At 38.0% G+C, this 13,330-nt stretch overlaps 1 long non-coding RNA gene across 2 annotated transcripts in view; it reads left to right on the top strand.

The window, feature by feature from the left end:
• The first annotated feature begins 2,543 nt into the window (after window positions 1-2,543).
• Window positions 2,544-13,330, top strand: part of LOC131509071 (uncharacterized) — a 265,862-nt gene continuing 255,075 nt past the window's right edge. The window contains exons 1-3 of one of the 2 annotated variants that reach the window (XR_009260279.1): window positions 2,544-2,703; window positions 3,939-4,063; window positions 10,401-10,519. This is a non-coding gene — a long non-coding RNA (uncharacterized LOC131509071). The remainder of the gene's footprint in view (window positions 2,704-3,938; window positions 4,064-10,400; window positions 10,520-13,330) is intronic. The other variant, XR_009260280.1, reaches the window with a different exon arrangement.

The following is a 13,330-nucleotide window of genomic DNA, read 5'->3' on the forward strand; positions in this document are numbered from 1 at the left end:
TAATCATATTTTTCTTTTACCCCAACAACTATTATCTGAACTCCATTATTCAAATGAGTTCCAAGAGAATCTCTTCAAATTTGTATTGTATTACAAAGACCCACATAACCAAATTTTGGTTTAATAAACCTAAATGCTACTTTCCTTTCCTTGCCATTTAAAGGTGAAAATGCACTTCTCTTTGTTCTACTAGAGGCAAGCATGGGATTTAAAGTCTTTCAACAAGCTTAATTTAAAATCAATATTTGTCTGCTCTCTAGGTCTTTGAAAACTGTCCAAGATGGTGTTAGAGTAGAAAGCAAATGTGTAAAATAAGTTCTGCAAATCAGAAAATCAGCATTGGATTGGGTCATTCAAATGAGCTTCTGTATTTCAAATGCATAAACATTTCTGATAAATGGTCATTTAGCTGTATCTTGCCTATCCACCGTCAAAAATAATGTAAAACCACTCTACGTGATCTATTATATACATATTTTAATTAAACATTTTTTTTTAATGTTTTATTTATTTTTGAGACAGAGAGAGACAGAGCATGTGCAGGGGAGGGGCAGAGAGAGAGGGGGACACAGAATCCGAAGCAGGCTCCAGGCTCTGAGCTGTCAGCACAGAGCCTGACGTGGGGCTCGAACTCACAAACCGTGAGATCATGACCTGAGCTGAAGTCGGACGCTTAACCAACTGAGCCACCCAGGTGCCCCTGATCTATTATATTTTTGACATTAAAAACCACTTTGTTTATCTTTATTTTTAGCCAAAATATGATATCTCTATAACTGCCATCCCCTTGATTTTAGGGACCCAGAACAAATCTCTTCCCTTCCCTTGTAGAAATAACTTTTCCTTTACTCTATTCCCAGATAATGAGATTTTTCCTTCTTTTGCTAAAACTAATCTGAACCCCCCACGTCTTCTGGAGCCAATGCTCCATCATTTCTCTGAATCTCTCTCTCCCAATTTATTCTTCTCACCAAGCTATTAAAATATTTTTCCAGTAAAAAAAAAATCCTTCTCTTGACCACATGTCTCATTATATAATTATGGTACCAGGTGTGTCTTCTTTCATAATTTTCTTGTAAGAATAGACCACAATCATTATCTCCATTTCCTCACCTTCCAATTTTTCTCAAACCACTAAAGTTTCTGCTTTCCTTATTCCATTTATAGTGCTCTTTAAAGGTAAAAAAATCATATTCTAATAGCCTTGTAATGGTAAGTTTATTTATTTACTTTGAGAGAGAGAGAGAGGGCTGGGGTGGTGCAGAGAGAGAGAGAGAGAGAGAGAATCCCAAGCAGGTTCTGCACTGCCAGCGTGGAGCCCAATATGGGGCATGAACTCACAAACCATGAGATCATGACCTGAGCCAAAGTCTAGAGTCAGATGCTTAACTGACTGAGCCACCTAGGCGTCCCTCTAGCCTTGTAAATACTGTGCACCTGAAGCTAAAAACTCATCATTCCTCCCCAAATGGTATTTTCTAGGGTCCACAAAACCTGAGAAGTCTCCTTGGCCATTGTTCCTCACTCCCCCAATGTAATCAGTCATGTTCCACAGCTTACTCTTAAATTCCATCTTGTTTCTACCATTATTTCTTCACCTAATCAGTGGGCCTGGCACATATTCCGTGATTAATAAATGTTTAAATATGTGAACTAATTTATCAAAGAAGGGCATCTCTCAGGCAAATGCTACTGGCTACTTCTCTTGTCTGCTTCTAACAAGGTTCCAGAGAGCCCCTTTGATGTTTCCCTTTCAGTTCCTGGTCACTAACCTAGACCCTCGGACTAAGGAGGCATCCCCTCTCCCTTGATAACAGACTTAGACTGCTCATAACGTATTTGTCTTGACTTAGAACTTAGAATTCAGGCTAACAGGCCTAGAACACCTCATGTGCTAGATTCGTTACTCTCATAAGAAAGGCTATAACTCAAACAGATAATGTACAGTTAAGAAGCTGGTATAAATATAAATCAGAGTTCTAGAAAACTAATGATCAACCTATACTGAAATCTTGTACCACAGTAGTAATTACAGCCACACTAACATAGCACCAATTACGTGCCAAGCATTGTTCTAAAGGCGCTGTTTATAATTGTTTAAGACTTCAGCAAACGATGTGTGTAACATTATCATTTTCCCAGTCTCATTAAAAAAAAAAAAAAAAAACTGAGGCAAAATTACTTGTCCAATCACATCGATCGTAAGTGACAGACCTTGGGTGTGAACCCATATACTTAATTATTAACCTACACTGCCACACCCTGAAGAAAATCAAGAGATTCTATGCCAAGTAATCCCTTACCAAACTCAGACCGATGCCTTAGATGGTTGGAAATGTGATCCTACTTTGCTTTCCTGATACATAGTATACTTTACAAACCTTGTCCCATGTCAAATGTCAATAACATAAACAATGTGCGACGTGAGAGGTAAACGCCATTCCGGGAATCCAAATGTGCTGTTTGCCCAAATAACATTATTATTAGCCTGAGAAGAATACGGTTACTCCCCCTTATCTGCAGTTTTCCTTTCTGCAGTTTCAGTTCCCTGCTATCAACCGCGGTCCAGAAGCCGATGGATGGTCCTCCTTCTGACGAATCGGCAGAACGTCAATAGAAGCCTAAGTTTACGTCAGAATGCTGCGTCATTACCTCGCTTAGTTTCGCCCAGGCATTTTATCATCTCACATCATCGCATGAAGGGTGAGTACAGCACAATAAGATATTTTAAGAGATCAAAACCACATTCACATAACTTTTATCATAGTCTGTTGTTGTAAATGTTCTATATTATTACTTGTTACTCTCTTACTGTGCCTACTTTATAAAGTAAACTTTATTTTATATAGGTATGTTTTATATAGGTATGTTTATAATAGGAAAAAGCATAGCATATATAGGGTTCAGCACTATCCAGGCACCCACGGGGGGTCTTGGTGCATCTCGCCTGTGGATAAGCACGAACTGCCATATTGGCCTGTGTTTCTCTTCAGTTACATAAGTAGATACATTTGGAACTAATCCCTACAGAGATTTGGGAAATCAATACAGGAGAGTTGAAGGGTAGGAGACATCAAAACTAGAGAACAAAGGGGTACCATTAAGAACCTTGTTTCCTTCCCCGAAGCCCCTAGCACCTGGTAAATTTCCAAAATCTCATCAGAAAGCATAATATATTTACAGCAATATTTATCCTCTTGACTATTAACTCTGTGCCAAATATTCTTGCCTACATTATCTTTAATTACTTCCAAACCCCACAAATTAGATATATCATCCCCCCATTTTGCAGATGTTTTCCAAGGCTGCAAGAATTTAGCATTACTAAGAATCAAAGAACTTGTGGCTGTGGAAGTGGAATGAAAAATGGAATTTCTCTGATTCCAGTGCGTAAATGTACTTTGCGTTGTCAGTCCTAGGAAAGTATCTATCTCAAGCAGCAGTAGCCCAGTATTTCCCTTATTGCCTGGTGAGGACTTGTGGCTCAAGCTGAATTGACAAGATTCCTGCCAGCTTTATATTCCAAAGAAACTGGTTGTTCATCACATTTATGCCTATACCTCTGTCTATGTGTATATCTGACAAATCAAAATTTGCCGGGTGATCAAGCATGTTTAGTAATGTGAGGAAATGCCTAAGGATAAGTGCAAATTAAAATTAACACCAAAATAGAGAAATAGGTTATGCATAGTGAGTATATCAGTCAGGATGAGCTAGGTTATACTACAGTAATGACAATAACAAAAAATTAAACTGTCTGTGATTTGGCCAGACAAAAGTTTATTTTTTGCTCACTTGAAGCCAGTTTAGGGTTCAGGTGACTCTCCGGGATAGTCACAGGTGACTCTCCGGGATAGTCACCTTGAATGTGGTTGTTTGGCAATCCAGGCCGCTTGGAGCTTTTGGCTTCTTCTCAACACGTGTTTTCACAATTTCAGGGAAGGAGAGTGCTGTTGTATCTTGTACTGTCAACTTAAATATCTCCATACAGACATGACATATATCACTTCACTTCCAACCCATTGGCTCTCCAGTGTGCCTAGAAGGAAAAGAGAAACAAACAGTGAGTAATACAAGTGTCTCCTACACAGAGCAAAAATCAAAAAAGAGAGAGAGAGAGAATATAAAGTATAAAATAAACAGAGAAAATCGATAGAGTGAACTGTGTTATGATTGCATGATTGATCATGTTTTTGCTATTTTAGGTACTGAATGTTAAAAATTATTGTAGAGGTGCCTGGATGGCTTAGTCAGCTAAGCGTCTGACTCTTGATTTTGGCTTGGGTCATGATCTCATGGTTCCTGAGTTCAAGCCTGGCGTCTGGCCCCCATGCGGCTCCTAATCAGGCTCCCATTGGGCTCCTCACTGACAGTGTGGAGCCTGCTTGGGATTCTCTCTCTCTCTCTCTCTCTCTCTCTCTCTCTCTCTCTCTCTCTCTCATTCTCTCTCTCTCTCTCTCTCAAGATAAATAAGCTTAAAATAATTATTCTACAGTCTTTCAGAGGAAAAATACATGAATTTCCACTGTTAGAGTTGAAACAGCTCACTACATGTTACCCTGTACCTTCCATCAGTCTTTGAGATGTTGCTCCGTCCCTGAAGGCTTTTTAGTGGGTTGAAGAGGTAGATAGATAAGGGTAAAGAGACTGACTATGACAGCAGAGCAAATAGTTTATATTGCAAAAGCAAATCACTTCCCTGATTTTTTCCTACCTTTTTTTTTATCTTTGAAAAGAAAAATGTTGATTCCATTTATATACTTGAATATCATGAAGGCATGAACTCATTGGTTGTATTTATAATAGCACCAGTCTTTCTATTGCTGCTTAGAAAATGAAAAATAATTTTACTGCTTTTAGCTTGGACCCCACTTCTTTCATTTTAAAGAATATAGTTTTAAAGAGAACCATTGCTGGAAATAAGGGCCTGAGGAAAGAGCATGGTCCTTCAGCTCACTTGAGGGACATCGTGTTCCTCTCTTTTGTATTCCCCAGAGCTAATGTAATCTAAGTGACATACAAATTGAATTGGCTTTCCAGATTTTCATATACTTGTAACAGGTTGTTGAAGAATATAGACTCATAGAGGTAAGAATATAAGTTAAAAATTTTTCCCGAACTGTCCTCGATAGTTACTATGCTATAAATTACTTTTTCCATCTCTTACTGAATCTTTGTCAGAGTCTATAAATTTTCCAGCCACTTTTGTTTATTAAGATTCCAATCAAGTCTGCAGCATCAATATTGTATGGATTCAAAGCTCTTCTTCAAGGATAGAGTCGAGTAGCTTGGTGGTGGTACTTTCTTCTTACAAGATTCCTGCTCCTAAATCTCCTAAAAGTTCTGACTTCTCTAAGCCTGGGGATAGAGATATCAGAGAGAAGTGGCAAATCTTTCCCCATTTGTCTGTGTGATGACACAGTCCTCCTCTTACTGTGTTTTTGTTCTGTTTTGTTTTTGTCACTTTTCTGACTGTCATTGATTGGCTATCTATGCTTTTTGGAGAATATTTGGTCCAACTCTTGATAGTTCAGCAAATATGTTGGTCCTTTTGAGCTTGTCCACTACAAAGTTTTCTTTTGTACACCATCTAGAGTTGTCTCCACTTTTCCCCCTTAAAGCACACAACCACTGATCTACCCCTCGGAACTTTCTGGCTGGTTACCTTACAGTACATCAGTGGGGATTGGGAATCTGTCTCAGGTGAAGTCCTAGAAAGATGGCTGAAGCCCAGATGTCTTCTGAACTGTCCATTCTGTCCCTAGGTGTGTTAAATCATGGTAAGAATAGATGGTCCTCCAAAGATTTCCACATCGAATCCCTGGAATCTATGAATGTGTCATGCTACATGGCAAAGAGAAATCAAGGTTGCAGACAGAATTAAGGTTCTAATCAACTGACTTTAAATGAGAGATTCTCCTGAATTACCTGGGGGGGTCCAGTGTAATCATGGAGGGCCTTAAGAGTGGAAGAGGGAGGCAGAAGGTTAGGTCAGAGTGGTGTGACGTGAGGAGAACTTGACGCGCTGTTACTGGCTGTGAAGCTGGAAGAAGAAGGTTACGAGCCAGGAAATGTGGGAGACCCCTAGAAGCTGGAAACGGCAAAGAAACATCATTTTCTAGAGACTCCAGAAGAGAAGGCAGCCCTACGGGCACCTTGACTTTAGTTGAGTGAGACCTGGGTCAGACTTCTGATCTACAGAACTATAAAATTGTCAATTAAAGCTGTAAATTAGTCTTAAAGCACTAGATTTGTGGTAATCTGTTATGACAGCTAGAAAACGAATACCCTGGACAATCCTTGCATCCTTGCCATGCCAGTGCTTCCAGTTGCTCCACGAGGCTGCCTCTTCTTTCAGCCTGGGCTCCCTTTCCTCAACTCAGGCCTGTAAGGGTACAGACTAGCAGTTCTGCAGCCCAGGTAGTGTCAACATGGGGAACGAGGGGCGCTTTCCCTTCACACAAGCAGTGGCCTTCTACTTACTTTTGAGTTCATTTTTTCCTGAAACTATACACTTATTGCTAGAGTAAATGTTTTACAAAGCTCTTTGCAAAAACACAGCAGCCTCTTGCCATCAGTACCTTCTACCGTTTCCTCGTTTACAGAGGCAACCGACTTTAATTCATTTAGCTGTGTCTTTTGGTAGTCATGCCTCTAAATGACATGCTTATATTGCTACTTCTTGATCTTCCTATATCTGTTGTCTTCCCCAAATGGAAAAATTATCCATCCTTGCCCACCATACATTAAATCTCCTCCCTCCCAACCTCCCAAGAGGGTTATGTTATAATTTTGTCTTAATAACTGTTAAGAATTTATATTGTTAGGGTGCCTAGGTATCTCAGTCGGTTAAGCACCCGACTCTTAATTTTGGCTCAGGTCATGATCTTGTGGTTCATGGAATCTGGGCTGACAGTGCGGGGCCTGTTTGGGGTTCTCGCTTTCCCTCTCTCTCTGCTCCTCCCCCCTACACACACACTGTCTCTCTCAAAATAACTAAATAAACATTTTTACAAATCTTAAAACAGGAATTTACATTGTTATGACATGTAAATCCTCACACAGTATACTATGATTTTCATCATCTTTGGGATTAAAATTGTCTTTTCTGTTAATTTTTTTATTTTCTGGGTACACATTATGCTTCCGCCTCAAATAGTTGCCAAATAATAGAAATCCTCTCTCAATACTTTTAGAGACAACAGGTGTTCTACTTTTAGTATTTTTAGAGAAAACACAGCCATAAACTGATCTGCTTCAATCTGGACTGGTTGCCTCTAAGTCCCTGCAAACCATTCCTCCTGAGATCTCCTTCCATTGTCTTCCTGAGGATTCTTTAAATTTTTTTAATGTTTATTTATTTTTGAAGGAGAGAGGCAGAGCATCAGTGGGGGAGGGCAGAGAGAGAGGGAGACACAGAATCTGAAACAGGCTCCAGGCCCTGAGCTGTCATCACAGAGCCCAATGCGGGGCTCGAACTCATGAACCTGGAGATCATTGACCTGAGCCCAAGTTGGATGCTTAACCAACTGAGCCACCCAGGTGCCCCATCTTCCTGAGGATTCTTGTCACCTCTCGCTTGTGCCAGATATGTTTCCAGTGTCCACTACTGGGAAAGTACGAGCAGGAGGTAAAATTTGAGGATTTTGTCTATCTAAAAACATCTCTTACCCTTGTCTCTACCCTTGTCTTGATTTTGTCTGGGAGTTGAACTGAAAATAATTTTTGCTCAGAATTTTGAAGCAATTTCTCTATTTTCTTCCAGCTGTCAACAATATTGATGTCAGACTTCCAAAGCTGTTCATACTCTTTTTTTTTTAAGTAATCTCTACACTCAACATGGGGCTTGTTCTATGAACCAGGATGCTAGTCCTCAGCAGATACTGAATCTGCCAGTGCCCTGATCTTGGATTTTCCAGCCTCCAGAATTATAGGAAATAAATTTCTTATAAGTTGCTTATAAGCCTTCCAGTATATGATATTTCTGTTATAGCAGCCCAAACAAACTAAGGCACTCCATAAATTTTCCTTTCTTCCTCCCTCCCACCCTCCCTTCCTCCCTTCTTCCCTTCCTTCCTTCCTTCCTTCCTTCCTTCCTTCCTTCCTTCCTTCCTTCCCTTCCTCCCTCCCTCCCTCCCTCCCTCCCTCCCTCCCTCCCTCCCTCCCTGGGATATTTTGTTTCCTAGGAGATCTCACCTTGCTTCCAACATGCATATTGAGTTTACTGTTTCCCTTGACATATTTTTAATTCTCAAGGGCTCTTTTTGGTCTCTAAGTGCATTTTAAAAGTAGTATCCTATAATTGTTTTGTGTATGCTGCATTCTACCTTGTGTTTTATCCTCTCCAGAAACTAAAACCTCCATTGTCTACCAGGTTGGAGAAGCTATAGTAATATATCTTCTGATATATATACTATATAGATATACTATATAGATATATACTATACAGATTTTATATACTATAAGATATAGTAATATATCTTGATATACATATATATATATGGTAATGTGAATATATGAAATAAGTGAGAGGATCTAAGATTCTAACTTCTCCTTAAACAGACTTTCAGCCAATCTGCTGTTTTTAAAACCATCTTTTCCCCCTACTTCCAAAGCATCTGGTGCTTCCAACTACTGGAGTGTTTTCAGGGATGAGCAATGCAAATTGGGTTATTTATTGGCCTTCACCACTGCCAGTTTAGGATCCAGCTCTCTCAGGGCTGGTAGATCCATAAACTTTCATTCTGATTTTCAGATTCTGATTTTTCTCAATTTATCTGCTTTTGCAAGTATTTTTTCTCCTGTTTTCTTTGTTCTTGTGATATCATTCCTTTAAAAATTCTGCAAACTGTTGTTTAAGTAGGGTTTTTATAATGAGTAGGGATAAAAGTATATGTTCAGTTCATTGTATTAAATACCTTTAATTGGGATGACACCACACATGTTTATGAACAATTCACTTAGAATCATCCTCCCATTCTAATCACTTGGCTTTGGCAGGAGTGGGGAAGGATAGCACAAAGAAAGAAAACCCTCTCAACACAACACTATACTTCTTAGAGAACTTAATGCTTTCTGCCATTCCCTAGGTGGTGGTTGCAGACCTATTTCTATAGCCTGTTAGAAAATGTTGTGTTAAGGGTCTCACCCAAATTTTTGTTTTGTTTTAGAATTTTGCATTTAAGTTTTGGCTTTGTACCTTAGCTAAAATTCTGAGATTACAGGGAAAATGCCACTCAAAATCCTATTATATGCTGACCTGGTTATTATATTTCCTAAGAAGTCTTTTTTCCCCAAGTTAAATTACAGAGTTGTTCCGAGTAATCAGACGGTTGATGATAGTTATTTTGTTTGGATTTCTTTCACCTGTACCTTTTGATTATCTTGTGTCCTTGGTCTTAAACATAAGAGTAGGAACAGATTCTTTGTGCTTATACTCCCACAAACTTATGCAGGTCTTCAAATGCTATTTATTTGGTGCCAAGAATGAGTATGTCATCCTAAATGAAGACCTGATTAGGAATATTTCATAACATATGGTTCTGTGTGTTGAAGAGTGGAAGTTTTGAATTAGGACTTGTAGGAAAAATCCTTGTATAATACCTTCAATCAAATCAAATAGACTACACTTATTGTATTTGAAGTATGTCATTTTTCCCTTCTTACTTTTTAAAAATATTTAACGGCTTAAAATAACTTTAATAATAGTTTTAATCCCTTGAACATATATCTACATACATCATAAATTCTTAGGACATAAGGTTAAGTAGTATCATAATTAATGGTTTATAGCTCTGTAGCATCACTTCCCATTTTAATGTCCTCTAATTCCATTTAAGGAACTCACCCTGGACCTGGATCTGTTTCTAGCAATAATAGTTTTTATTCATTGTCATTGTTCTTTTATATTATTCTATTTTTATGAAGCAAATTCAAATGTGAGTTTATTTTTCTCTATGATGGAAACTAGACTACTGATGGATTAATTTTCACATGCAAGGGTTTCTTATTTAATTTTTTTTCCCCTGACGGTATGGCACTGCTAGTGACAATATTCCAAAAGACAGCTCCATTGCTTCTGTGCCTAGGACCTAGAGTTAATTTTCAGCCTCATTTTTGATCTTACAAGCCTACTGCAAATGTGATGTTGGTAGAAGAAAGTTTTCCTCATCCTATATATCTTGCACATGCCTCTTGACAGTATTTTACGATATCATTTTTTACAAAGATTTAAATATGTTAGAACTATAATTTCTGGTAGTTGATTCAATCAAAGTAAAGTAAAATAAAATAAAATAAAATAAAATAATTCTATGTTGCCATAAATTGATCATATTAGGGTGTTTCCTTAGCAAGGTGAAGCTTCAATCTTTGTTAAAGGGAATGACTACGTTTTGTAGGCCGCCAATCAGGAAAGAAACATAATGGGAGCAAGTGCTGGCTTTGCCTGGAATTGAGCCGTCCTGCCCAAAGCAAAAGGGAAAAATGAACTCTAGCAGAGTAGTGTCAGTTAATGAAGGTTTGTCTTCATGTGCAGTAGACAAGATATTATAGTGAAAAGGCTGATGTGGGTTCTGAGACACAGAGACCTGTCAGGACTCAGCCATTTGCTTGCTGTGTGACCGTGAACAGATTACTGACCTGAAGCTCACTTGCTTCCTTGGTAAAAATTTTATATCTTACAAGGTTCTCATGAGGATTCAGTGAGATAAAATGTGTGAATGTCCTTTGTAAATTTAAAAATTCTACGGAAATCCAACTGGTATGATTAATGCTTTCTATAGCCAAAGGTAGTTTAGATCGCATTTCAGGTAGCGATCAATTCAGGTATGATTGTTTAATGCTTTCTATAGCCAAAGGTAGTTTAGATCGCATTCACTGTGTCTAACACAGTGTCTGATAAAGCATATGCTCAATAAATAGTAGTTCCTTTCTTTATCCAAGGAATAAAAATAAATTTCCCAGTAATGAGCAATTATAAGATACCATAGCGATTCCAGCACAGCATAAACATTTGGGGGGTGGGGGAAGACAATTACATGGAATATTCTAAAGTTCATACAACCTAGTTTTCCAAGGATTATCATTATTGTAGAAAAAGAGTGACAATGCACATATGGTATATATGGCACAAGTGGTTTTTCCTTTTCACAAAAATAATACTAAATAAGCTAAAATTTACATAAGAAGTCAATAGATTAGATGATCGTGATATAATGTGAAATTTAACACTTTTGAGGAATTGGTAAGAAACTTAGAAATCTCTTCTATATTTCAATAAACTGGCATTATTCAGAGATCTCGTATGAGTAACTAGTTATTTACTTGAATGACTAAGTTACTAAGTAATCTATTTAGTGGGTAATAAAACCAGAACTGAAACACGAATCTGTTGATCCTCAGCTTAGTCCTCTTTCTACAACACTAGGCTGACAATTCTATCATTTATGATTTCATCCATTTGACAACAATTTAGAATACCTTAGTCATTGACAAACGTTCTATTATTAAACATTTTCTTTTCAAATAATAATTTTTTTTCTGAATATGCTAGTTTTAGAAATTATGCTTCCTGAAAAATGCCCATTGATCCTGTACCTGTGCCTCATTGGCTCCTCCCCACCTATATAACTATGCTGGATAAAAGCAACTGTTCATTTCCTAACAGCAGCAACAAATCCTGTGGATTACCTCCCTCAACATATATTCCAACCCCTTGTAGCATGCAGAAGCTGTAAAGCTAAAAAAAAAATCTACATTTCTCAGACTTACTTGAAGCTACAGTTACACTCATCAGATGGCCTGAGGGAGGCCTCTTTGGAAGTGAATGTGGGTAGGCATGTGGTCCCCCCACTTTTCATTGCAAATCAGACCAAGGTGACATAATTCTGGATCTGGAAGCTGTTTTGGAAGTTCCTCATTGTACAGATACCTTAGTGATCACAGGCAGCAGATTTTTATACTTTACAATCTAATGTTCATAACCATAATGTTTCCTTGATATTTCACTAAATGACTAAATCACAATTTTATTAAAAATTTCCCCATTGCAAGTTATTGACTCTTTTCAATTGTTACTATTATGAACACTGTTGGAATATAATTCTGAATGTTTAAAGTTATCTCCTTTAAAATTTTCATACCTGAGGATAAATTCATAGATATGAGATTAGGAGCTGAAGGGCATACTCACTTCTATAGGATTTTGTTCTGAAGAGATGCCTGTGTAGGGGCCTCTTCTGGGCAGAGGACAGAGGTATGTATGGATGTAAAAACTAGGAGAAATGTAAGTTACCCTCTAAGACCAGGCAACAGTTGTTTTGTCCTGACCTCTTCCACATACTTACAGGCTGAGCAGACTCTTTATGCCACTCAAAATTAGGGACAGGAAAGATGGTGAAAGTTTAGGGAATCCTCCCTCTGGACAGAGTAGGAATGGAGAAGAAAACTTCAACTTGGCTTCTATGCAGACCCTGAGAAGGAAAATTGGGATCTACAGACATTTATAGAGTTAGACACAATTACTGTATATCTATTTAAATAATTTATTATTTTTATACAATTATGAAAAATTTGAAATTTCCCATTTTAAATCATTAAACTTTGCCAATTTCCTTAGTAATGTTCATGAAAATAATTTGAATGAATAGGGATGCATTTATGATTGGGAGCACCAAGAAAGGGAGGAAGCAGGGACTGTGCTGCTTTTCAGAGCCCTGCTAGAAGAACACAGCTTAATTGTGGACCACTTGATGAGGTGAACTGGCTGGTCCCTTCTCGTGTGTAAGCCTTGGATCTAGTGTCTCAGTCAAGTGTGTCCGGAGATTGAAAGCTCTTTTTTTGTGAACAGCCAAATACACAATGGTGTCTACCTAAGTGGTATATACAATGGGACTAAAATCCATTAACAATGTTTTTTTCTTGCTTTGTTAACACTAGTGTTCTTAACTTAATGGTTTAGTTATTCTATGTCTATCTTCACTAGGTTTTTGGCAGAACAAAAATGTCTAAAGTAATATTTAGCACTGAGAACATAAATAAATTCAGTTGCAGTATATCTCTAACATAGTTAACACAAAATAAGATCTAGCAGCAGATAAAAAGCTATGACATTAAAAAAAATGTTTGCGTGAGCATTGTCAACTCAACTAAAAATGGGTATTAATTACCTGTTTTGTACCTTGTGCTACGTACCCTAGGGATGAGGAGAGAAGGTAGGTACGAAGAACCACAAGAGAGGTCTGTCCTTGCCCTCAAGGAGCTAGCAAGCTCTATTTTAATGAGTACTACTAGCCATATGGACATTAGGGGAAATATATATTGTGTATGC

This window comes from Neofelis nebulosa, chromosome 4, assembly GCF_028018385.1.
Source record: "Neofelis nebulosa isolate mNeoNeb1 chromosome 4, mNeoNeb1.pri, whole genome shotgun sequence".
Lineage (NCBI taxonomy): Eukaryota > Metazoa > Chordata > Mammalia > Carnivora > Felidae > Neofelis > Neofelis nebulosa.